This window comes from Dendrobates tinctorius, unplaced genomic scaffold (assembly GCF_039654945.1).
Source record: "Dendrobates tinctorius isolate UK_male_01 unplaced genomic scaffold, ASM3965494v1 ptg000051l, whole genome shotgun sequence".
Lineage (NCBI taxonomy): Eukaryota > Metazoa > Chordata > Amphibia > Anura > Dendrobatidae > Dendrobates > Dendrobates tinctorius.
In genome coordinates, this window is record NW_027361719.1 from 21,547,721 (window position 1) to 21,573,309 (window position 25,589).

A 25,589-nucleotide genomic window follows, 5' to 3' on the forward strand; every position below is an offset into this window, starting at 1 on the left:
AGGGCAAAGGTTAACAAGCCCAGCACAGATTGTAGTTCTTTTAGAGTAGTCTTTTCTTGAGACAAAATTGTTGTGAGAGAAACACGAATTTTTGACACTTTTTCCATTGGAAGGCTACACTCCATTTTAACAGTGTCCAGTGTAATGCCTAAGAATTCAATAGAGTGTGAAGGAAAAACTGTTTTATCGTGAGCAATTGGGACCCCAAAATAACTACACATTTCAATTAATTTGCGAAGTGTAATTAAGCAGGTCTAAGAATCAGGCGGGCCAATAAATAGAAAATCGTCCAGGTAGTGCAAAATACCAGACTCACTGCAGTTTGATTCCAATACCCAGTGTAAGAATGTTGAAAAACTCTCAAAAAAGCAGGATAGGGAAAAACCCATGGGAAGGCATCTATCAAAAAAATATTCATTGTCAAAGAAAAAACCCAGGGAATTGAAACCATCTGGGGGGACTGGGAGGATTCTAAATGCGGATTTTATATCCGATTTTGACAACAACATTTCCTCATCAAGTCCAGAGCCAAATCAAAAGAGGAATAAGGTACCGAACATAAGGATTTGTCTACTTCATCATTTAACGATAAACCTTTTGGATATGAAAAATTATGAATTAGGCGAAATGAGCCAACCACTATGCCAAGAGGGGAAATACGAAAATTAGCAAAAGGAGGGGACAAAAACGGGTCTGCCACTCTTTCTAACAATACTTCCTAAAAAATCTTCTCCCTCGCCACTTCAGGATAGGCAGATAAGGAAACCAGATTTTTGGATATTTCACAACCCGAACACCGAAAAGGAGGGATGTAAAACCCAAAAGTGAAACCATTAAATAGAAGATTACTGGTCTCCTGATCTGGGTAACTGCCTAACCATGGAAGCATTTTTTCCAGTATCACTGGGGTCTGAGCCTTTAGCGTTAAAATCTCTGGGTGGTTGTCGAGAGATCTGTTTTTTTAAAACACTTAGAGACGGGATGACCGTTGCCGCAGAAGGAGCACTCGTGTCAAAATCTACAACTATTACTCCATTTACAGAACGAGTCATTAAAAGCAAAGAAAAAACCCCTCCTAACAACTGGATTAGGAGTTTGCCTATTTAAATATTGTCTTTGTGGAAGCATTACGTTCAACCATAAACTTACATCTTTTACGCCCCATTTAACTTCCGGGTGCACCGCCAATTTTTGACGAAAAGTTTCGTCATAGCTTAGCCATGCGAAGCCGCCAAAATTCCTATAAGCTTCCAATATTATGTCTAGATGTTGAAAAAGCTTACTACAGAGGTGTGGAAACTTTTCGCCGAGAACAGCAGAGTATATTGAAAAGGCTTGAACCCAGTTGTTGAACGACCTCAGGGAAACACGCCTGAAATCATCCTGTTCAGATTTGTCCTTATCAACTCTACCCTGCGAGGAAGAAGGGAAAAAAGGTCTACATATTTATTTTCCCAAATCAGCTCCTTAGGTACATAGGTGAAATCCTAATGGAGAGAGCTCACATGTAAGAGCCTCTTTAAATGGGTTCAGGGGGGTCACGGCTATGCTGCTACAATGCTGATCAATAATAACTGGGGGTTCGACTGGGGGAGCAGCAGCTTTGGTAGCTTCGCCCAAAACCTCAGATAACAGGTTTTTAAGTATGGTTTTAAAATTAAGGTTCTGTGAGACAGACAGGGGGACATTGATGTTCTCACCCCTTCTGGAAGTGATGTCCTCCTCCGCTTGGTCAGATGAACAGCCAGCTCTCGGACCCTGTGGCACAGGGGAGTGCTGCTGACAGCTGCCGGGTGAAAGAGCTTCATCCTCCGCTCTCCGGTGTGGGGGCCGGAATCCCTGAGTCGACGGGCATCTGCTGGAGTCTTCAGCCGGAGCCACCGTGGTGCTAGACGGACCCGCCGCAGAGGCGCTTTTATGGCCGCGGCGGGCTCCCGCACCGTAGGGAGCCCCGGCAGCTGAAGCCGCTGTGAACTGCTGCTCCCGGCGAAGGTCTCGCGTTGGGATCTGAGACTTCCGTGCCGGCCGACCTCTGACTGGAGTACGCGCTTTCTGTGCGCGGCTGAACCTCGGCGGCGACATCGGTGGGGAGAAAGATCTCCGGGGCCTCCTGACCCGAGGGACGCCGCGGAGCGGCAGTGTTCGGGGTTCGAGGCTGTATCTGAGGGAATGGTTCATGAGGAGGAGGGACGGCATCCGGAGCTGCCACGTTAGGTTTTACAGCTAAGCAGCTCCTCAGCCAATCCTCTCCATCCTTATCCCCAGCCCTAGCGATGAGTTGCTGCAGCAGGTCTTCCATCAGGTAACACCTATCTTCTTTCTTCAACCGCTGACGTAATGCTCCCCAGAGATCAAACCGGGCTATTTATAGACACACACTGAGCCCGCCAGAAAGATAACAACCAATCAGGATTCAAAATAAAAACGGCACCAAGAACCGGTCAAAACCGGTTCCAGCTTGTTTACCAGAGACATAGCTTACGTGACTGACTTAACTTGACCTCGTATTTACCCTTCCATAGTATAAGACCTGCAAATAGGGTCTAAGCGGCCATGAGTCCCCCCTTTATTGATTTTTGGCTTGGGGGGGGCTATCATGAGGTTGACCAATCAGAAGCATACAGCAAAATAGTAGGGAATAAAAGACGACACCCTCACAATAGCTTTGTACAAGGTTTCTCATGCATGAGATACGTAACACTGCAGAGCTATCTGAGATAACAAGGTGCGGGAAGTAAATCAGTGACTACTAACCCCATTCAGCTTGCATCTCATGGAAGTCAAAGATGAGGTTTCTCTCATTATTACAAACACTTCTTACATCACTCCTCTCTCTGTGCTGTCAGTTCTGCTGCACTACCTCTCACCCCACACCGGCAGACAGGTGATGAAAAGTGAAGGTGCTAGTAATCTCTGCTCTACTCCCAGCCCATTGTAATAATGAACAGCTCTGCAGTGAGAGCAGTGAGAAGGGCAGACTGTCTATCATTACAAGTCTCACAAAAAAAAGGAAAGGAAAAAGCCTGCGATAAGCTATTTTGGGAGTATGTTCCTTTTTCTTTTTTTTCAATGAGTGTTGATTGGTCAACCTCATGCAGGTGAAGAAGTACGCGCCCCCAGTGAAAAATCTTTAATAATGCCCCCTTGGACTTTAAAGATTTTCACCTAAACTTTACAAGCTAATATCTCTGCAATCGAGAGGATTAAAAAAATAATAACTATGTTTTACTCCACTCTGCAGCCGCTATTGCAGGAAGACGCCAGCTAAACAGGCTAAACATGGTGAAGGTCCTCTTTAAAGGGATTGTCCAAGACTAATACATTAGCTACTATTAATTTGAATGGGACCTGATCTGCAGTACCGAGAGCAGCCACTAAGCAGTGTACTGAGCTGTATTTATGGCTCTGTACAATATTTACACCATCATAGGTAATAAAACAGCTTAAAGGGAATAAAAGGCTAAAACATTCAATCATCTATGTGTCAATTATTAGGCTTTTTGCTGTTTAATTACAATTAATGTTTTATCACTAAGACATTATCATTGTCCTGACTAGATGCGATGATGTCCGACCACGTCTCCTCCTCTGATAAGCAGCTCACTGTCAATATACAATGTACACAGAAAGCTGTGGTGTGGATGAGGTCAGCTTTGAGCTCTGCTGCATTCTACATCTAAAATGTACGATTGTGTCACAACTGCTGCACCCAGTAAACTAAGTGATACATCGTTGGAATCGGGGTCTCTTTTCCTACATCATGCTGCTCTTAGATGAGGTAGCAAAAAGCTGCTGATAGATTCCCTTTAATGGTGTTGGCGATAGGTGTCAGACCCCACCAATCAAATATTAGTGAAAGTAATGGACAATCCCTTTAATGTCACGCAAGAATTTTCCAGAAAAATGATCACAGGTTAAGGCTACTTTCACACTAGCGTCGTGTGACGTACGTCGCAATGCGTCGTTTTGGAGAAAGAACGCATCCTGCAAAGTTGCCCGCAGGATGCGGTTTTTCTCCATAGACTTGCATTAGCGACGCATTGCGATGTATGGCCACACGTCGCATCCATCGTGCGACGGATGCGTTGTGTTTTGGCGGCCGCTACGCATACAAAAACGTTACATGTAACTTTTTTTGTGCGTCATGTCCGCCATTTTCGACCGCACATGCGCGGCCGAAACTCCGCCCCCTTCTCCCTGGACATTGCAATGGGGCAGCGGATGCGTTGAAAAACTGCATCCGCTGCCCCCGTTGTGCAAAACTTTCACTACGTGCGTCGGTATGTCGGCCCGACGCATGGCGACGTACGTCACACGACGCTAGTGTGAAAGTAGCCTAAACTACAGCCTCTTTCACACATCAGTTTTTCGCCGTCAGGCGCGATCCGGCTATTTTTTGTAAAACCGGATCCGGCAAAATGCAATGCCGGATCCAGTTTTTCCCCATTGACTTGCATTAGCGCCGGATCGCGCCGGATGGCATTGCGTTTCATCCGTTTTTTGCCGGATCCGGCTACTTGTCTCATTCCGGCATCTGGAAAAAACGGCTACTGTAACGTTTTTTGTCTCCGGAGAAAAAGCCAGAAGCGCCGGATCCGACGCTTCCAGCTTTTTGCCACAATGAAAGTCTATGGGCGCCGGAATGCGCCGGATCCAGAAAAAGATGGATCCAGCCACCGGATCCGTTTTTTTAAGTCTGCGCATACTCAGATCCAATTGGCCAGCCCCCTGGAAACAGATATTACCTGCTAGACGGATCCGGCAGAAAAACGGATCCGTTTCTACAGTTCTCCAAAATTTATGCCGGATCCGTTTTTTCTAAAAATAGCCGGATCCTGCCTGACGGCAAAAAACTGATGTGTGAAAGTAGCCTAAGAGAAATGTTGCTGTGAAACTACTTCTCTTGGCTCCTTAGGTCAATTTTACGGGTACAGTCTGTGCAACGTACCCTTATTGCACTAAAGGGCAATGAATGATCACCTTCGAGCTGCAAGAATCTGCTATTCACTACGACACAAGATCCACCTCTCTCTCACGTGTGTGAACTGGACACACACGAAGGTGAAGTACGGACCAAAGCAGGCTATATATCACATGCCTTGCATACATTGTTACTGGCTGCTTTATTCCTCACCCATCATATACAGTAGTTGTTTGCATTTATTATGCTCGCTCATAGAGCGGACATACGACGCAGCACAGACCTCACTGTCCCCATTGGGGCACGCAATCTAAATTCCAAGCAGAATGTCTTTTGATGTGTGGAATGAACCCTGCGCACACACTGGGAGAAGACACAAACTCCATGCAGATTTTTGCCCTTGGTCGGAATTGTAATATTTTTAATATTTCTTACGAATACAAGACTTTTTACCAGCATTTATGGTATGTGCTCCATTTTTTTAATTAGACGTCATAGCCTTATTAATTTCATAAGTGGTAATTTATAGTACAGAATTCCTAACAAGTGGGGATTGCCTACAGAAACGACGATGTTTGGTGTAGGATTTATTTTATCTAGACCATTACGGATAAAACAATATCTGGATTGTACACTCGGCGGCTTAACTGGGTTCATACAAGGACACTGGAGGTAATTAAGAAATGGAATAACTATTGGATCCAAAAACTTCTGACTACTAAAAATGTATACACCTCTTCGCAAACACGTATCAAAACACATAAAATAAGAATATTTATTACACCACCTTTACGAGTTGGGCAGTACACATTATATTAAGTGACACGATACACTGCATTCGTTCATATTGATAGCAGCTTCAAAATAATCATCTACATTTTTCTTCTTTGATTAATCCAAAGTAAAACTGGTAGAGGAGCTAGGACCTTCACCGATCCCATGGACAATCTTGTCTTAAGGGCCTTTTACACATAGCGCTATCGCTAAAGCAACATCGGTGGCGATCTCGCTACATGTGACACTTACCTCCGACCGGCCCCCCCGCTGGCTATCGTTGATCGCGCGAGATCGTCCTGGTCCATTCCTCGATGTCAGCTTCCTGCTAGAGCCGACGAGCGACTCCATGGACGCGGGAGGAAGTCATCACCAGAGCTGCCGTCTGACAGGTAAGTAACGACCACCGACGGCTGCTGCATCGCTGGTGAGATCTGCCTATGTAGCTGCTCACTAGCGACCATTTAGCGATGCACCAGCGATCCTGACCGGGTCGTATCGTTGTCGGGATCGCTGGTGCATAGCTAAATGTAATGGGACCTTTAGTCCCACTAAAGTTCCTAGTTTCATTGGAAATGATCTCTCTAGTTTAAAGGGAATGTGTCGTCAGGAAATAAAACTATTGTATTAAATCATGTTTTTTGTGTTGAATACATTTTTTATATTTCAAACTTTTTATTGAAACATTATACAATGAAAAGTAGAAACGCAATTAAGATGAGGACATAAGACCTCAAGGCATAATCAATAATACATTGGATAGCAACAATAAAAGTGGACAAAAAGAATAAAACATATCAGATCAACAAAATACTATTAAATATCAGCGATTAACCCCCTGAGGAAGCAAGATCATCAAACGTGAAACGCGAGTTGGGTATTTACGGTATGCACCTGTGCTGACCGTGCTTTCTATATTTTACTATGAGCAAATGCGCTTGTTGTCATATACATGTGAATGGGCTCATGTTTATATGTTTGTAGGGTTTTTTCACCACTGTGTCGGCCATTTGTAAACCTGATACTTTCCATGTACCTATTCCTGTTTCACTATATCCACTGCTAGGTTGCCAGTTTGCTGGCGTTTGTCATCTTATGTTATGTTGACTACTCAAGTAATATTTTATATATGTAAACCTAATTAAAAAAAAAAAATAGCCGATTCCACAGCCCTGAAATGTGACTTTATGTTGATTAGAATATAAGGATTAATTATAATATAAAACATGACGACACCATCAACTTTACAGCTCAAATTTTGCTTATTTAATACTGGTACCTCCTATAAGAGCATAGGAAATCACCAAACGATAAAATGAAAATAACAGAATAATGAAAAAAAAGGAAAGAAAAAAAATGAGAAGTCTAGGTAGCAATAAGGGAATTCTAGATTCTACAATGAGTTTGGCCCACCAGTTCGCTACAGAAAGCAATCTCATATCCATCAAATATTGGATCCATGATAGTGAAGTCTTCTCAAACAAGGTAGCCTTTTATAGAAGGAAAGTGAAGAGCTACCCATTACCATAACTAGGATCCATTTTTTTTTTTTTCCCCATTTTGGCAATGTATTCTTTTTTCACATCACAATCAGTATCAAAAATAAAGCTTAAAAAATCTTGCAGTTTTCACACTGATTTTACAATAGCCTTAGTGGCCATTCTCTTTTTCAGGAAATCCATATTTGCAACCATTAACATACCCTTTCTTTTGTATTGAAGCATCTTAAGAGCACATGCAAAGGTCATAACGAATGGAGGGAAAGCAGTGTCAGTGGTGACATCGCATATTGTGAATGTTGGATCCTATATGACTCGTCATTGAAATCGTACCTCTGATAATGAGGCTGCTGAAAACTCTCCCAAAAAAGACAGGAAGTGATAGTCTTTAATAGTCCCAATCGTTAGTGTGAAATTAGCAAGACTCAATTTTTTTTTCTTTTCACAATACAGATTGTGAATTGAAGAAAATGTTGCCAGCTTTTTTTTTTTTTTTTTTTTAAAGAAATTAACAGAACTTTGAAAAACTTTTTAGGCAGTTGTGGAAATAAAGTATGAATGCCATCAAAAATACAGTAGAAGTGTTAATAGTTTATTTTTATAAATTAATAAAATGTAAAATTAAATAAACAAATGATTTGGTGTGACAAACTCTTGCCTTCAATTCTTCAGCATTAATTGTTTTAGGTACATTTGAACAAAAGCAAAGATTTTGTAGGATTATATTCAGGAGTATGGGTAACCAATTATGCCAAACAGGTGATGTTCATATGTAGGTTAAAACGCAGACATTAACGGAGACAGAAAAAGCTGTGTACGAAGCTTAAATCGGAGCAAGGAACAGCCAACGTCTGCTACAACGTTGAGCTTGTGGAAGACATCATAGGTCGCAACACCATGGCAAAACTAAGCACAGCAACAGGATACAAGGCAGTTATCCTGCATCAGCAAGTTCCCTCCCAGTCAAATAATGAAAGCATACTGGGGTTTCAGAATGTGCTGTTCAAGCGCTTTTGAAAAAGCCCCAAGAAGTAGGAAATGTTGAAAAACATGAAATTATTGGTTGACCAAGGCTCGGCTCAGAACTGGCAGCAACCAATGGGACAGATCAACAGTCTGGAGAAGTATGGCCAGAAGTGGTCTCCATGGAAGAATTGCGGCCAAAAGCCATCCCTTCCCTTCGACAATACAACAAGGCCTTGTGATTCAACTATGCATTAAAATATTGGAATCCGGGGCAGAAAAAAAAAAAAGGTAGCTGTTACTCTGAATGGATTTGAAATATTTGGATGTAACAGAAAGCAGTTACTAAAGGGCTGGAGAGCAGTACCATGAGTATCTGCCGCAAGCGGTGAAGCATTGAGGGGGTTCCTTGCAAGTTTGAGGCTAAATCTCAGCAAATAGAGTGTGGAATTTGGTGAGTATTAATGGTGTCCTCCATGGTGAAAACTACAGGCAGATACTTATCCATCATGTAATACCACCAGGGACGTGTCTGGTTCCAAATGTATTCTGCAGTTGGACAACAACCCCAAACATACAGTCAATGTCGTTATAAACTAAGGACCTGTTGAAGCGCACAAGGCACGAAACGGCTGTCATCCGATATGTACCGCACAAGACTCTCCTGCTTCCATATTATAAGGTGAACCAATAAAGGGAATTTTTCACATGGGACCGTGAGTGCCACCTCTTTTTCTTCTTACATCACTATAAACTATCTCCATTGTAAAGAACAAGTATGCCTGGAAGTGATGACATGACCCCCACAAATTTCTGATCTCAATTATCATTGAGTTAGTGTGGGATTACAAGTAGGAGACAGAAGGATTTGCGTAAATCGAAATCTATAAGAGATCTGTGGTTAGTTCTCAAAATGTTTGGAACAACATCCCTGACGAGTCCCTTCAAAAACCAGGTGCAAGTGTTGATACAAAAACTGAAGCTGGTTTCAAAACAAAGGCTGGTTATACAAAATATTGATTTGGTTTAGATTTCTCTTTTGTTCATTGATTTAGTATTTTTTTTTTCAATTACCGTAACTGTTACCACCAAATGTATTTTGGAAAGCTCCCTTACTTTGCAATTTTCAGGGTTTTTTGGTCTTTGTTTTGTTTTTTACACACACACACCTGCCTAAAATAGTAGTGTACAAGTGAGATCATTTTTAGGCTATGTGCACACGCTGCGGTTTTAGCCCTGCGGAACCGCAGCAGTTCCGCAGACATGGCACTTTACCATGTTAGCCTATGGGTTTTCAAAACCGCAGTGCTCACGCTGCGGTTTTTTCCGCGCGGCTTTGCTGCGGTTTTTTTTCTGCAGCATGTCAATTATTTCTGCGGATTCTGCTGCGGTTTCACACCTTTAACATAGTAGAGGTGTGGAACCGCAGGGCAAAACCGCAGGCCAAACCGCAGCAAAACCGCAGGTCACTTTACCTGCGGTTCCGCGGGAAAAAACCCGCAGGTGAATCTGCAGTGTGTGCACATAGCCTTAGACGTCCTGTTCAAATCTTCCACAGAAATAAAAGACTTTCATTCTTGAGATCAGTGGGGGGCAGGGCTGTGGAGTCCGACTCCTGGAAATTGAGGAGTTGGAGGTTTGGCTTACCGACTCCACAGCCCTGGTGGGTCGGCCTCCTGACACCAATCACAAAAATGAGCAATGACACAGGTTACTGCTTTCTAAACACCCTGTGTAAAATAGACTGCCATTTAATGGTCATTGTTATTTTCACCGCAAGAATGGATGTGGAGAACGTTGCATACAGTTGTCGTTTTCATAAAGCCAAAATTAACTACTAAATGGAGGGTCTCCTTTTCACCTCACCTAAATATTTCCATGTAATTATCAAAATTTGGGGAAAGTACCAGTTTTTTTTCATTAGCATGTACAGAACTCAATCCTACATATGTTATAGAGGTTACTTCTGGAATATCGGATCGGACCTGGAGTTCACATGGCAACTTATTCCAGATATCTTGCACCCTGCCAAGAAGAAAACAGCTGTAGACTTCAAAGGTCTAAACGCTCCTGCAGTCACTCTGCTAAGGATCTATGATATACTAAGAGGTCAAAAAGTAAGGTATGCTTTACAGCTCTAGTAATTCAGAAGTGCTAGTCTGTAAGGGATAACTCGCACATACATGACGATTCAACTACCCCCTTAAAAACAGAAGAAGAAAAAAAATTAGGGAACGCACAGTCAGCATCTGGAAGAACGGCTGATGGAATTTTCCACAGCAGAGAAACTTCCTCCCATAATACATAATATATCCAATATGCTTTGGTTCCAGAACGACAACTGATCTAGAAGATCCAGCCGTGAACCCAACATCAGCGGTTTCCAGCAATCTCCGAGGGCTGGCAGGTTGTAAAGAATTACTTGTGTTGAAAAGCAGTCTAACAACAGGCGCAAAATGAAATATTACTTATTCATAATTTAATTCTGGAAGCACGGAAAAGAGAATATCACAAACTGTCAGGGTTTTGGGTTTTTTTTGTTTTTTTTTAACTTATGATAATTATTGGTCACTACCAGACTGATTTACAAAGTCTATGTATAAACTTGGCTATTCTTTCTAGAACAATGGGATTGATTGGGGTCAGTACGTCAGGCTGAATGGATAGATAAGGTCCAGAGTGGAGTCTCAGCATAACTGTCTGAAAACCTGGAGAGCCACAAATCGAAAAATATATTCTGAGACTGCGGGGCCCGGGCCAGCACAGGTACAGAGGAGCTCTATTAATCACGAAACTTATTTGCTTTTTTTTTTTTTTTTATACATAGCTTTCTTTTAAAGTATTACATATGTTACATAGGCAAAAACATGAGTTCTGTGATATTTACGGTAATTCACGTGATAGTCACTTACATCCTTCATCCTAAACTATTGCTGAGTAATATATACTGTACATCCATCTACTTTAAAGGAAATCTGTCAGTTTTTGCCGCCTAATCTGAGAGCAGCATTATGTGGAAACAGAGATACTGATTCCAGTGATTTGTCACTTACCGGGCTGCTTAATTGTCTAGTTAATAACATCATAGCATGAGATGATCACTAGAAGACAGGTAGTCCATGATCCTCAAGAGCTCTGTATATCCCCGCCCCCACCACTGATTGGCCATCTTCTGTGTACACTGTACATGGGTGCAAAGTTGCCAATCAGTGGTGTGGGCGGGGTTATACAGAGGTCAGCATTTAGAGAAGTACTAGCTCTGCAGGATAGAAAATTGTGATTTTATCAAAATGAGAGCAAGCAGCCCAGTAAGTGACATATCAATGGAATCAGGGATCTCTGCTCCTATATTATGCTGGTCTCAGATGGGATAGCAAAAACTGGGTTACAGATTCTCTTTAACAGAAAATAAATCAAAAAGATTTGATTACGCAGTTGCACCATTTTTCACGATCTTACCGAAACACAGAAGAACTCCAGGTAGAAATTGAATAAAATGTGACCGTAACAGAAGTCTCTTGCATGGCCAGCAAATGTCGACAGTTATGCCTTGTTCACGGCCATTGAGGATCTAGGTATCTTCTAACGAAACTGAAATTTTCAAAAATGGGCGACTTCTTTTACCATTATGAAACCTCTTCTTTTTAATATTTACAGTACTTAGTTTCTCTAACTACTTAATAAACTCTTAAGAACTCTTCTCCAAAAAATCCTTTTTGGACTCCTTTTGGTCTGTTCCCTACAATTTGAGCTACATCTCTCTAAATTTGTAATAGTTAAGAGCCAGAAAGCACGTACCGCCATTTATCTGCGAAAACTATTACAAAACCGTGGTGTGTACAAAGATCAAAGGTTCGCACAGCCGTCTGATTGTACATACGTAAGTTATCAGTTCATGCCAGTATGATTAATGCAACAAAAAAAAAAAAAATATAGTAAAACTTGCGCACTAAAGTGTTCCCAGAAACAAATCCATCGGATAGCGTGGGACTGCTGGAAGTCCCACTGAGCCCAACAATGGGTCTCCCCTTGTCCACCTATTACGACTGGAAGTCCCACCGAGCCCAACAATGGGTCTCCCTTGTCCACCTATTACACCTGGAAGTCCCACCGAGCCCAACAATAGGTCTCCTTTGTCCACCTATTACACCTGGAAGTCCCACCGAGCCCAACAATGGGTCTCCCTTGTCCACCTATTACGTACTAGTGATCAAACATGCTTGACGTGATCCTTTTACACAAGGGTAAAATCAAGCCCTGAACACATCACTAGTGGGCATCCCTGTAGTGAGCCACCCAACAATCTAGCACTTATCAAAAATCCTATGGGGAAGGCAATGTTTGGCTGCTCTGGAACCATCTGAATATACCGTATTTTGAGATTGAAGCTGGCCTGGTGACCAATTGATTTTCGTAGATCAGGGTTCCAAAACCCCAGATGACCATATGTGTCCACTGTAAGGGAAATGTAGGACAACGTGATGTCCATGTAAATCAGGTCAGTCATTCATATGCCCTCAAGAACGTGTGAAGGGTTGGTTTTTATACAACAGCCTCCACCACATGAGACCAATTTAGGGTTCCTTTCCTGAAAACAAACCAAGAATTCCTGTTACAAATTTTCTATATTTTTTTTTGGTAGTTTGTTTTTTTTTTCCCCAAAGAAACTATTGCATTGATGTACGGGAGCATCAACCCTGGTTCATTCAGCATAAGATCCAGGTTCGCCATAGCCACCAAACTACCTTTGGTATCTTTCATAGCCTAGTCCAACAGGGTGCATGGTTCTCCCTCAGTTTTTGGTGGCATTACTACCAACCCTCAGCTGCACAAGGACTTTGTCCTGCAAAGTTCTCGCACCTTCTGTGTGAGTGAATATAATCTGTGACCTCCGTTCAATTTAAAGATATTATTATAATTACAATACACGCATTCCTTCCCATCTAAGAACTACAGAAACCAATGACAGCGATTAGTATACACAAACGATAACAAGAGCTGGAAATAAGACTGCTGTAATATCTCCAAAGCTGCAATCTCCCAATTATATGTACAGCAATTCTCAGACTGGCCTGCTTCATCTCTCAGGATAAAGAGTGCGATGGAAATCAACAGGACAGTATATCAATTAAAGTGGTGCTTCAGAGGTGACATCTGCAGCCTGCAACTTATTCTGTGGACTTTCACAGCAGATTTCACCCTTTGCACTAAAAAGACTGAAATATTCTACAGGAGAAGTGTCCCACCGATACACCACTAAAGTGAAGCCATCATCAGACAATTACCTTATTGTTTAAATCAGGTTTGTGTACTAAAATGTTTTCGTTTTTTTGCAATTTTTTTTCCATGTTACAATATGTATTAAAGACAAAAATTAAGAAATTGTTCAAGTTTTCTTAGACAAACTTCCCGTTGTCTCAGGAAATCAATATGTGCATGAGCCACGATGGTCAGATCCCGATTCTATTTTTTGAATTGAACCATCCAATAAAAGTATAGAATGGCGCTTGTGAAGGGAGGGGGACAGGGTCAGCTGTGACATCGGCTAATATGATTGGTGGATCTTGTGTCACCAGCTGTATACAGAGGTGTTATCTGTCACTGTAACACCTTCGACTGGAAGGCCCGATGTGGCACAATGAACACACGATGTCACACCAGGAAAGACTAATCAGAAGAGGCATTATGAGAAGGTGCATAGTGCTCTGGTCAAGTGGCAAAGGACTACCGAAGAGGCCGCTTGTCCAGGGTCCTCTAAATCAGGGCTGTGGAGTCAGTAAGCCAAACCTCCGACTCAGGACTCCTCAATTTCCATGACTCTGACTCCACCAAAATGGGCTCGGACTCGATGACTCCATAAGCCAAACCTCTGACTCCTCAATTTCCATGACACCAACTCAGACTCCACGACTCCAACTCCACCGCTCTGCTGCAAATCATTGCTGCTCAACTCTACTCAGAAGCCTCCACTACATTTTACAAATGCACACATAGTAAGGCTACAATCCAGGGATGATTTGATTACGGTAGTTTAATTAGTTTATTAGTCACCATTGACACTTTAAAAAACAATATGATAATAAGAACTTTTAAAAAAAAGAAAAAAAGGTTTAGCTGCCAGTTCCAAATATACGGTTTCGAACTTGGCTACTGGTATGTATGGTATGACCAGTCCAACACAGTACACTTGTACCAATAAAGGTATACAGCTGCCCACGATAAAAAGTACATATAATATCCACTATCCACAGCACACCTTTCTGCCAAGAGTGGAAAAGCACGTTTCTATATGAAATTACAATTGACAGTGAGGGCTTGTGCACACGCTGCAGATTGGGGGGTTTTTGCCATGCAGATTTGCTAGCAAAACCTAAAGCAATCCGGACGTCAGCACAGTGAATGCACACGTTGAGTATTTTTGATTTGCAGATTTGGTACAGAAAATAATCTGCAGCATGTCAATTCTCTGCGCGTTTTTGCCCTGCGTTTTTCACCATTGACCTCACTTCAATGAGTCAAAAAGCGCAGCGCAAAAACACATCAAAAACACATGGTTTTACAGCTGCATTTTTCCTGCCAAGGGATGCAGAAAAACAAGTTCAGAAAAGAGCGACCAGAATGGTGACCGGTCTGCAAACCTTGTCTTATGAGGAAAGGTTGCAGGATTTGGGAATGTTTAGTTTGCAAAAGAGAAGACTGAGAGGAGACTTAATAGCTGTCTACAAATATCTGAAGGGCTGTCACATTGTAGAAGGATCAACTTTATTCTCATTTGCACAAGGAAAGACTAGAAGCAATGGGATGAAACTTAATGGGAGGAGACACAGATTAGATATTAGAAAAAACTTTTTGACAGTTAGAGTGATCAATGAGTGGAACAGGCTGCCACAAGAAGTGGTGAGTTCTCCTTCAATGGAAGTCTTCAAACAGAGGCTGGACAGACATCTGACTGGGATGATTTAGCGAATCCTGCTTTGAGCAGGGGGTTGGACCAGATGGCCCAGGAGGTCCCTTCCAACTCTACGATTCTATGATTCATGAACCCAACGTGTCCACACAGCCTGACACAAGATAACATGAGCACATGGGGCACGGACAGATGAAGTCTTCTGAAGTTAGGAGATAGAAAGCAAAAATAATTAAAATAACTTTTTTTTTTTTGTAAAAGTGAACGTTACGAGAATTAAACACTCGTTCAACGGATCCATCCAAAATGACTAGTGATGAGCGAGTATACTCGTTGCTTGGGTTTTTCCGAGCATGCTCGCAAGTGTGACCCCGGCCTTAATCTGGGTACCGAGCCATCTGCTATAACCAGAGCATCATGACTCCATGATGTCTCAAGCTTAAAAGCAGAATAAGCAGTGACAGAAGCAGAGAGAGGGTATTGAGGCTTGGAAGTAAACCATAGCTTTCTCTAGTTCTAAGGCCACATTAGCACATCCATCCTACATGTCTGTGTGGTGTCTGTTTCTTCTCGGACATCACACAAACCCATTGAGTTTCACTGACCCTTACACACCCGATTTAAAAACGTATCCATGCATCCAAACCAGGATCACGTCCTCTTCTCAGCCGTTTTGAAGATCAGACTCGGCCATTAAAGTCTATGGGGATTGGCAGGACACGGATGAAAGTAGGAAGACATACTGTGTACTTTCATTTTCCATCCATGTTTCATCTGTTTTTAAAACACCACTCCAGCGATTTTTTTATTTCAGTGATGGAGTGGTTCTACCAATCTAAGTTTCCTGAGAATATTCTGATACTTACCAGCCACCGTCTTCCACTCTTCCCAGTGCAGCTCTAGTCCTGTGACGTCATCTTGTGACCCCAACCTCTGACTGATTGGAAGTCTGAAATAACGGTCATACGCTCTCAGTGTAAGTCTATGGGAGCCTCGTTCTGGCCCCTTCTGGCTCTCAGAGGCTTACACTGAGGAGTGAATTCGGGATTTCCCAGCAAACAGAGGAGTTACTCAGACAGGTCATAACCTGCAGAAGACAACCGGAGCGGCGCCAATAACAATACTAGGGGCAAGGGACATAGATTAGTGACACCACTCCAGAGCAGCAATTAAAAACCCACTGGAGTGGGGCTTTAACCGACCAACTGCTAGGAGCCAATGGATAAAAAATTCCAGACACAAAAAAAAAACTGATGCAACTTTGAGGCAAAACACAGATGAAAAATAGTCTGATTTTTCAAAGATTCAAGTGTAGCGTAAGTGCCATACTGACATCTTTTGTTTTAGCAGCTTGATGGCGCCACTAGAAATTGACGGTGCAGTTAGGGTCTACAATCGGCGCATGTTTACCTTCATCCCCCTTTAACAATGATGGTTAAGGGGTCCGTACATACAATTCTCAATACCATTAATCATCTCCGCACTTGCATTTATCCTTGGCAGCACAACTTCTTGTACCATTTTCCGGCTGTATAAAAGATGGGATTAATAACAGCAGAGCTTTTTCTCAGATAAATGTGCGGCCGATCACCACCTTGTGTATAAAGGGCTTTAAATTGCAATTACTAGTAAAAATAACAAGGAGCATTACAGTAAAGCAACAGCAAGAGATTGGAGCTAGAAGAGGCCGCGCGCTGGGGGAAGGGGACGAGTGCTCATACTTGTCAATAAGTCTTAGACACACATGAACTGCGCCGATAATGGTGACCTTGGCACATTTGTCAGCGTGCAACATAGGATTAATTAAAATTAAATACAAACAATGGATTTGCTGAAGAACAGCCAGAGATCCTTACTGAAATCTCAACGTCAAAAAGAGAATAAAATGTTTTCACAATCGGGAGTGCATGCGCGTAGTAATAATAATCACTATTTACATAGCGCCAACATATTCCGCAGCGCTTTACAATTCAGAGGAAAAAGTAAAGACCGCTGGAAATGCACAGAGTAAGCCTAAAGTGATGCTAGAAGCAGGACAGTCACAGATATGATCAAAATCCTCAGACTAAACATAAAGGTGAACAAAAAAACAAAAAGGGGAGGACAACAGAAATGGACACAGTAAAGAAACCTTCTCCCTCGATAACTTCAGTTTTTCTGCACAACCCTCTCTGTGGCATTATCTGTCTCCTTTTCACTTATGTTGTGTATCTCTTCTTGGCAATATGGCCCATAAAAGCTCTGTTTCCCATACTAACTTACTATATTTATGGTGACTGTGGTTCTTTGAACTTTACCCCTAGATTATAGAGGTAATGTAAGAATTTGTAACTCTCTGGAATGTGACTATTACCCATGTAATCTTCCTTCCTTTTTTAAAAGTAAATAAAGACACTGTGAAACACAACAGGGTCTAAAGAACATTTCAATTCATAAACCAATCTTGCTGATAAAATCAGTTGTTCAGTTTTTTGGTACACTTAGCTATCTATAAGTAAGTCATGTATTGTGGCACATACACAAAAAATAGTGCCCCTACTGAAGCTCTTTTGTCTTCACAGTGACTGCAACACACACTATGAGGCCCTGTGACCGCCTCCAAAGTATGATGACCCCACAGTTCTCCACCACACACTATGATGTTCCAACAGTGACCACCGTACAATATAAAATTCTCCCCACACACACAGTACGAGTACCCCAAAGTTGTCCACCACACACTATGAGGCTAGAAGAGTGACCCCACAAACGGTATAATGCACCTATACTACACACAGACAGTATGATGCCAATACAGGTCTCCACCACAATGAGGCTCCAACAGTGGCCTCAGTACACAGTATAATGCGCCCATATTCCACACACAGCGAGTCCCACACAGTTCTCCACGAGTCCCACACACACAAACACACAGTATAATGGGCCCATATTCCACTCCCAGACTTATACAGTATGATCCCCCACACATCTCCACCACAATGAGACTCCAACAGTGGCCTCAAAACACAGTATAATGTGCCCATATTACCCCCATACACACACACACACACACACATACAGTACGATTCCCTCACAAACTATGAGATTACAACAATGACCCACACACTGAGTATAATGTGCCCATAGCCACCACATACACACACACTATGATTAGACTCGCAAAGCCCTCCACAAGAACTAACAAGATAGCGAGCTGTTGTGAACTCCCTTGCTTGGATTTCTGAGCTGAAGCTCCCTCTGCTCCCTCTGGTGGTTACTGAAAGTAGTGGAGCTGGCCAGGTGGATGGAGGTTCTCCATCTGACGATGATAATTGGGAATCTGGGATTGCTGGCTGGGAGCATATAATGGAGCTGGCTGATCTTGAAGGTTGCTGGTGATTTTTTCCTCTGCGTGCATTTGGAGCTCTTTTGTCCCCTGCCTGATCTGCATGTTCAGCTACAGTGGGGCAAAAAAGTATTTAGTCAGTCAGCAATAGTGCAAGTTCCACCACTTAAAAAGATGAGAGGCGTCTGTAATTTACATCATAGGTAGACCTCAACTATGGGAGACAAACTGAGAAAAAAAAAAATCCAGAAAATCACATTGTCTGTTTTTTTTTCATTTTATTTGCATATTATGGTGGAAAATAAGTATTTGGTCAGAAACAAAATTTCATCTCAATACTTTGTGATATATCCTTTGTTGGCAATGACAGAGGTCAAACGTTTTCTGTAAGTCTTCACAAGGTTGGCACACACTGTGGGTGGTATGTTGGCCCATTCCTCCATGCAGATCTCCTCTAGAGCAGTGATGTTTTTGGCTTTTCGCTTGGCAACACGGACTTTCAACTCCCTCCAAAGGTCTTCTATAGGGTTGAGATCTGGAGACTGGCTAGGCCACTCCAGGACCTTGAAATGCTTCTTACGAAGCCACTCCTTCGTTGCCCTGGCGGTGTGGTTTGGATCATTGTCATGTTGAAAGACCCAGCCACGTTTCATCATCAATGCCCTTGCTGATGGAAGGAGGTTTGCACTCAAAATCTCATGATACATGGCCCCATTCATTCTTTCATGTACCCGGATCAGTCGTCCTGGCCCCTTTGCAGAGAAACAGCCCCAAAGCATGATGTTTCCACCACCATGCTTTACAGTAGGTATGGTGTTTGATGGATGCAACTCAGTATTCTTTTTCCTCCAAACACGACAAGTTGTGTTTCTACCAAACAGTTCCAGTTTGGTTTCATCAGACCATAGGACATTCTCCCAAAACTCCTCTGGATCATCCAAATGCTCTCTAGCAAACTTCAGACGGGCCCGGACATGTACAGGCTTAAGCAGTGGGACACGTCTGGCACTGCAGGATCTGAGTCCATGGTGGCGTAGTGTGTTACTTATGGTAGGCCTTGTTACATTGGTCCCAGCTCTCTGCAGTTCATTCACTAGGTCCCCCCGCGTGGTTCTGGGATTTTTGCTCACCGTTCTTGTGATCATTCTGACCCCACGGGGTGGGATTTTGCGTGGAGCACCAGATCGAGGGAGATTATCAGTGGTCTTGTATGTCTTCCATTTTCTAATTATTGCTCCCACAGTTGATTTCTTCACTCCAAGCTGGTTGGCTATTGCAGATTCAGTCTTCCCAGCCTGATGCAGGGCTACAATTTTGTTTCTGGTGTCCTTTGACAGCTCTTTGGTCTTCACCATAGTGGAGTTTGTAGTCAGACTGTTTGAGGGTGTGCACAGGTGTCTTTTTATACTGATAACAAGTTTAAACAGGTGCCATTACTACAGGTAATGAGTGGAGGAAAGAGGAGACTCTTAAAGAAGAAGTTACAGGTCTGTGAGAGCCAGAAATCTTGATTGCTTGTTTCTGACCAAATACTTATTTTCCACCATAATATGCAAATAAAATGAAAAAAAAACAGACAATGTGATTTTCTGGATTTTTTTTCTCAGTTTGTCTCCCATAGTTGAGGTCTACCTATGATGTAAATTACAGACGCCTCTCATCTTTTTAAGTGGTGGAACTTGCACTATTGCTGACTGACTAAATACTTTTTTGCCCCACTGTGATTCTTTTGCTAATCCTTTGCATCTAATCTGGTTGTGTCTTTTTTTGCTTTCTGTTTTGCTGTTAGGGTTCAGCGTGCTCCCTGCTGGGGGCAGTGCTGGGCCCTGCTTCATATTTTGCAGCTTGTTCAGTCCCCAGTTATGTTAATATCTTTTTGCTTGCTGCCAGTTTATACCAGAGTGCTAATCTAGCAGGGGTGAGATCGTGTGATCTCAGGTTTTTTTGTATATCAGAAGTGTTGGACTTTTTCAGGGTTTTGTGCGTGATTGCAGACAGTATCTTTTTCTGTCCTGTCCTGTCTAGACAGCTTGGGCCCCACCATTTGCTCAGTCTGTTCTCTGCCTGTGTTTGTGTCTCATCTTGTCTCACCGACAAAATATGTTTGGGGGCTGTCTATTTCTTTGGGGATCTGCTCCGGGGCAGTTTAGATTTCATCTTTCTGTCTTTAGGCTTAGTTAGTCCTCCGGCTGTGATGAAGCGTCTAGGGCATCGTAGGAACGCTCCACGGCTACTGCTAGTTTTGTGGTTAGGATCAGGGATCTGCAATCCGCTTAGTTACCAACCTCTCTGGTCTTCTGGTGGCTTAGCCTGTTCCTGTCATCCTCCTCGGTGACCCATTCATAACAGCGAGCCCCATAGCAACCACTTGGTTTGCCACTATTGGCAGTAGGCCTCTGTAACAGATACCGTAAGCGTGTGAAGTTCTAGAATTTCATATACAAATGGACCTAGAATAACTCCGAATCAGAAAACAGAAGTCTAGGGGCAGAAATCTTATTATTTTAGCTATATACCAACTCTAGAGGTGTGAACATTATAATAATAATATTATTATAATTATTAATATTAATATAGGCTGGCTCCATAACTGGATGACATTATCACTGAAGCATTTCCAGCGCCTGTCAGAATGTAACAGCATGTTCTGCCTTCCTCATGTTGACGACAGGCCAAGTGATATCTCATATTCTGCAGCACTTTCTGCAATGCTCGGACTCCGGAGTCTCAGTCTTGGGGCTTTACAACAGCAGACATTCATGTACATATTGTCTTTATGACAAAACCGACCAAGGAATAAGTGACTGACATTTATGAGGTGCAAGCAAATAAAGCCTTTGTGTGAGGTACCAGATAGGAACACCTATGGCTTTTTAGCTATAGGGTTTGTTTGGAGAGCTTACACCAAAATAAGCCCCCTAAGTGACCTGCCCCTATGATACACGTAAACATGGGTAAGTCGAGGAGACCAGTCACTACTTGGTATTTTCCTTAGTGAGAAATGTATGGAGACTACTATTCATCTCACGCAGGTGAGGTGGAAACTTGGCAGCAGTCGGCTGTCACTTGTTCTCCTGCACGATCATCTTCACGTTCTAATAAAGAATCTTAGAAAGAGACCAATCTAGTCAAGAAAAAAAATGGCAAATAATCTTTCCTCCCTACAAACCTTGAAAGGCGTTTCCAGGGTTTTGCACTGATTTGGTAAGGTTAAGAATAAAAGTTACCGTACTTCATTTACACGTTTATGCTGCGTCTACGGGGATCACATACATGATGGTCAGAAAGTCGGAACTACAAGACTGCGGGACCACCAGAGCGGCGGCACTGAAACAATGGCAGACTCAATGGGTATGTAAGGTGTATTTCTTTATTTTACAATCTAGCTTTGGGAAAAATTTTTTTACAAAATCCCTGGCATGAGAGGGGATGAAATGGCCTTGGCCATAATATACCAGGGGTATAATCAAGCCCAGGCCGCTTTAACCCCAGGATTAGTCTGGACTCGGGGTACACCTTGGCTTGTTACACTGGTTCTAAATCGAGCTTAAAAATGAAAAGTAAATTTCAAATTGGAACCTGGAAATTTTCACTGAAATAGGATATACAATGATGGAGTTTCTGAAATCCATTTTGTGTAACACACGTTATAGTCAGACACATTAGGTCATCAGAGGCATGAGAAATCCAACAAGCAGCTGTGCCACACTCACAACTGGCAAAGAGCTCTACCAGGACCAGCCTGGACATGTAGGCTTCATCACACAACCAACCACAAGGAGACAAGCCATACCTACCAATTTAGATCTTTTTATATTTTAGACATTCATGGCATGGCTGAGTTTTTTTTTTAGAGGTTTATAAGTATGTTTGCAAGTACCGCTCATATGCTGCATGACAAACTCACAAAAGTCATCAATCAAGTGAACAGAATGTAACTATAAGCAACATGTTAAAAGGAACCTATGTAAGAATGCCTGAACCTGCACGAATCTCACGCTCTTTTCCGTTTTACGCTGCTTCACTCTATTGCAGAGATATTCACAGTTTTTCACTCATATCACAGTATGTGAAATCTCTGCTTGAAGTCCAGCTTAGCATTTCTGTAGTCTTCTCTGGGGGCGTGTGCTTTCACTACTCCCTCCTAGAGACTGCCAATCACAGCTCAGCAGCTGATATAACAGGCTAAGGCCGGGGTCACACTTACGAGAAACTCGCATGAATCTCCCGTCTCAATACCTGGCACTGGACCGGAGTTTTAGTCTGCATGTGTTTCTATGCAGCTGACCACTCTGGTCCAAGAGCCAGGGGCAGTTCCGGGTATTCAGGCGAGAGACTCCGGCCTAACAGTTTCAAACACTGCCGATCTGTGATAAGCAGCTTCTGGGAGGGAGGGGTGAAAGCACCCACACACAGAACACTCTATGAAAATATCCAATTGGGCTCAAGGAAGAGATTTCACATACACACTGCAATGGAGTGACTGTGCAAAACAGGCAGAATCAGGGGAGCTCAGTGATTTTTACAATGTATTTATCTAAATTTTTTAAGAAAGTATGGACCATGATACACAGACTGGCCAAGACTCAACACCCTCATATATACTTGTGAGGCATGTTGTGATCAGGTCAGGGGACCCATTGCCGGTTTGAACACCGCAGTCTGTAGTCGGACTGGTAACATCCAATCTGTGAATGTTGGCTATGGCTGATATTCTCCGTATTTTGCGCATTGTATAGAACACACACGTGCACACGCCAGATTTTCTGTTGGGAAATCGTGTCCAGAAAATCTGCTCCATCTGGCAACAGTAGCTCTGCATATGATCTTTCCCAAAACCGCAATGACATGAAGTGGATACAACGTGAAATCCACATCAGGTCAATTTGTGATGAGGATATCACCATGGATTTCACCTTTTGCAAAGTAAAGAATGAAATGTGCAGACAAGATGATGAAAATACACTACAAAATGTCTGCTCCAGTACCCCAAGTGTCTCCTGCATGTTCATCTAGCTGTAGGCTATGTCCAGACTTATCTAGGATTTTCAGGAGATTTTACCCTATGTATTGCAAACACAACAGCCATGCAGCTTTTTTTTTTCCATTTTATTTATTTATTTATTTTATTTATTTATTTTTTAATAATGGCCATGTACATCAACATGTATTTTCCTTTGAACTATTGCGATTGGCTTTTAAAATCTCCAGAGTAAAGTGATCAATCAGCACAATTATAATTAATAATTATAATTAAGGCTCTTTCTGGCTGCTCAGTTTTAGAACTCTGATCCACAGAAGCCTTGTTTATTGTACCATAGAGCAAATTCTAACTACGCATAAAGAAAGTACCGGTCAGCCGTCAGCTTTCCCAAGTTACGGCAAAAATCAAATTTGGCCAAGGATAGTAAGAAAAACAGGAGGAACATGGAACTTTTGAGTTTCATACCAGATCTTATTGATGGAAGTCAAGGGGTCGCCTAAGAGGAGCCACAAGAGACTCAGATGGTCATGATACCAGCTTTGTTCACAATGCAAGGCAAACAGACTATGGGCATTCAAGAGCCTTTCCCTGGAATATAGAAAGTTACAGAAAGACGGGCTTACCATTAGTGTGCACATGGGTGATGGCACGCAGCTCAGACATCCCTTTTCATATTATTTAACAATGCAGACTTATACACTAATACTGTACTAATAATAATCTTTATACACTATGTTATTGCAAGCACGTCACATTTTTTGTTCTGTTATAAAAGATATCCGTGACAACTACCTGTCTGTTGTATCCAGTGCAGGTCATTGACGGCTCCTGCCGGAGATTCAGCTGCTCCCTGTCCACAGATCAGCAGTTTCTCTTCCTGCTGACAGGGCGGGACTACTGGTGTCATGCTGATTGACAGCCATTTTCCCCCAATCAGGCAGCACATGATGGCTGTCAATCAGAATGACACCAGTAGTCCCACCCTGTCAACAGGAAGTGAAACTGCTGCTCTGTCGACAGGGAGTAGCTGAACCTCTGGCAGGGGAGTCACGAAATATCCACTTTAAAATGGACACATAAAACAAAACCAGACAGACCCAATTTTAGTGAATGAGGCCATTCTGCTACAAATTGCATCTGGTATATAAAGATCCTGAGGAATAATGTAGAACATGGGTAAATGGAGAACAAGTTGATAAAAGATTCTGACCAGCCAGCCCAGAATTATATAATTTTAGAGCCCACGTAAAAAATGTAGATGCTGGAAATGACTGTCTGGAGTAATTCATTCCGGAGACCTGGTGCAGTATTGGTAAAGGTTTAAAAGGTGGGAATGGAAGTTTCAAATTATAGAGGGTGGTAACCACAGCCTGTTGGCACATGGTTTTTAACAGGGAAAAATGCAAAGTACTACATCTGGGCAATAAAAATGAAAAAAGCATATACAGAATGGGAGGAATAGGGCCAAGCAACAGCACATGAGAAAAATACTTGGGTATACTAATAGATCACAGACTGAACATGAGTCAACAGTGTGATGCAGCAGCAAAAAAGGCAAATGCAATTCTAGGATGTATTAACAGAAGCATACAGTCTAGATCACGTGAAGTCATTATTGCCCTCTACTCCTCTTTGGTCAGACCTCATCTGGAATACTGTGTCCAGTTTTGGGCGCCACATTTTAAAGACATCAACAAACTGGAGCAAATTCAGAAAAGAGCTACCACCAGAATGGTGACCGGTCTGCAAACCCTGTCTTATGAGGAAAGGTTGCAGGATTTGGGAATGTTTAGCTTGCAGAAGAGAAGACTGAGAGGAGACTTAATAGCTGTCTACAAATATCTCAAGGGCTGTCACATTGTAAAAGGATCATCTATATTCTCATTTGCACAAGGAAAGACTAGAAGCAATGGGATGAAACTGAATGGGAGGAGACACAGATTAGATATCAGAAAAAACTTTTTGATAGAGTGATCAATGAGTGGAACAGGCTGCCACGAGAGGTGGTGCGTTCTCCTTCAATGGAAGTCTTCAAACAGAGGCTGGACAGACAGCTGTCTGGGATGATTTAGTGAATCCTGCTTTGAGCAGGGGGTTGGACCAGATGGCCCAGGAGGTCCCTTCCAACTCTACCATTATATGATTCTATATAGATGAGGGAGCAGACGTAGGTGGAGCACTGAGAATACCTAGATTTTGTAGATTCCAAGAGGGAA

At 42.5% G+C, this 25,589-nt stretch overlaps 1 protein-coding gene across 1 annotated transcript in view; it reads right to left on the reverse strand.

Annotated features, from left to right (window-relative positions):
- Positions 1 to 25,589, reverse strand: part of LRP1 (LDL receptor related protein 1) — a 518,911-nt gene that overhangs the window by 482,404 nt on the left and 10,918 nt on the right. The gene's annotated exons all lie outside the window — the stretch shown is intronic.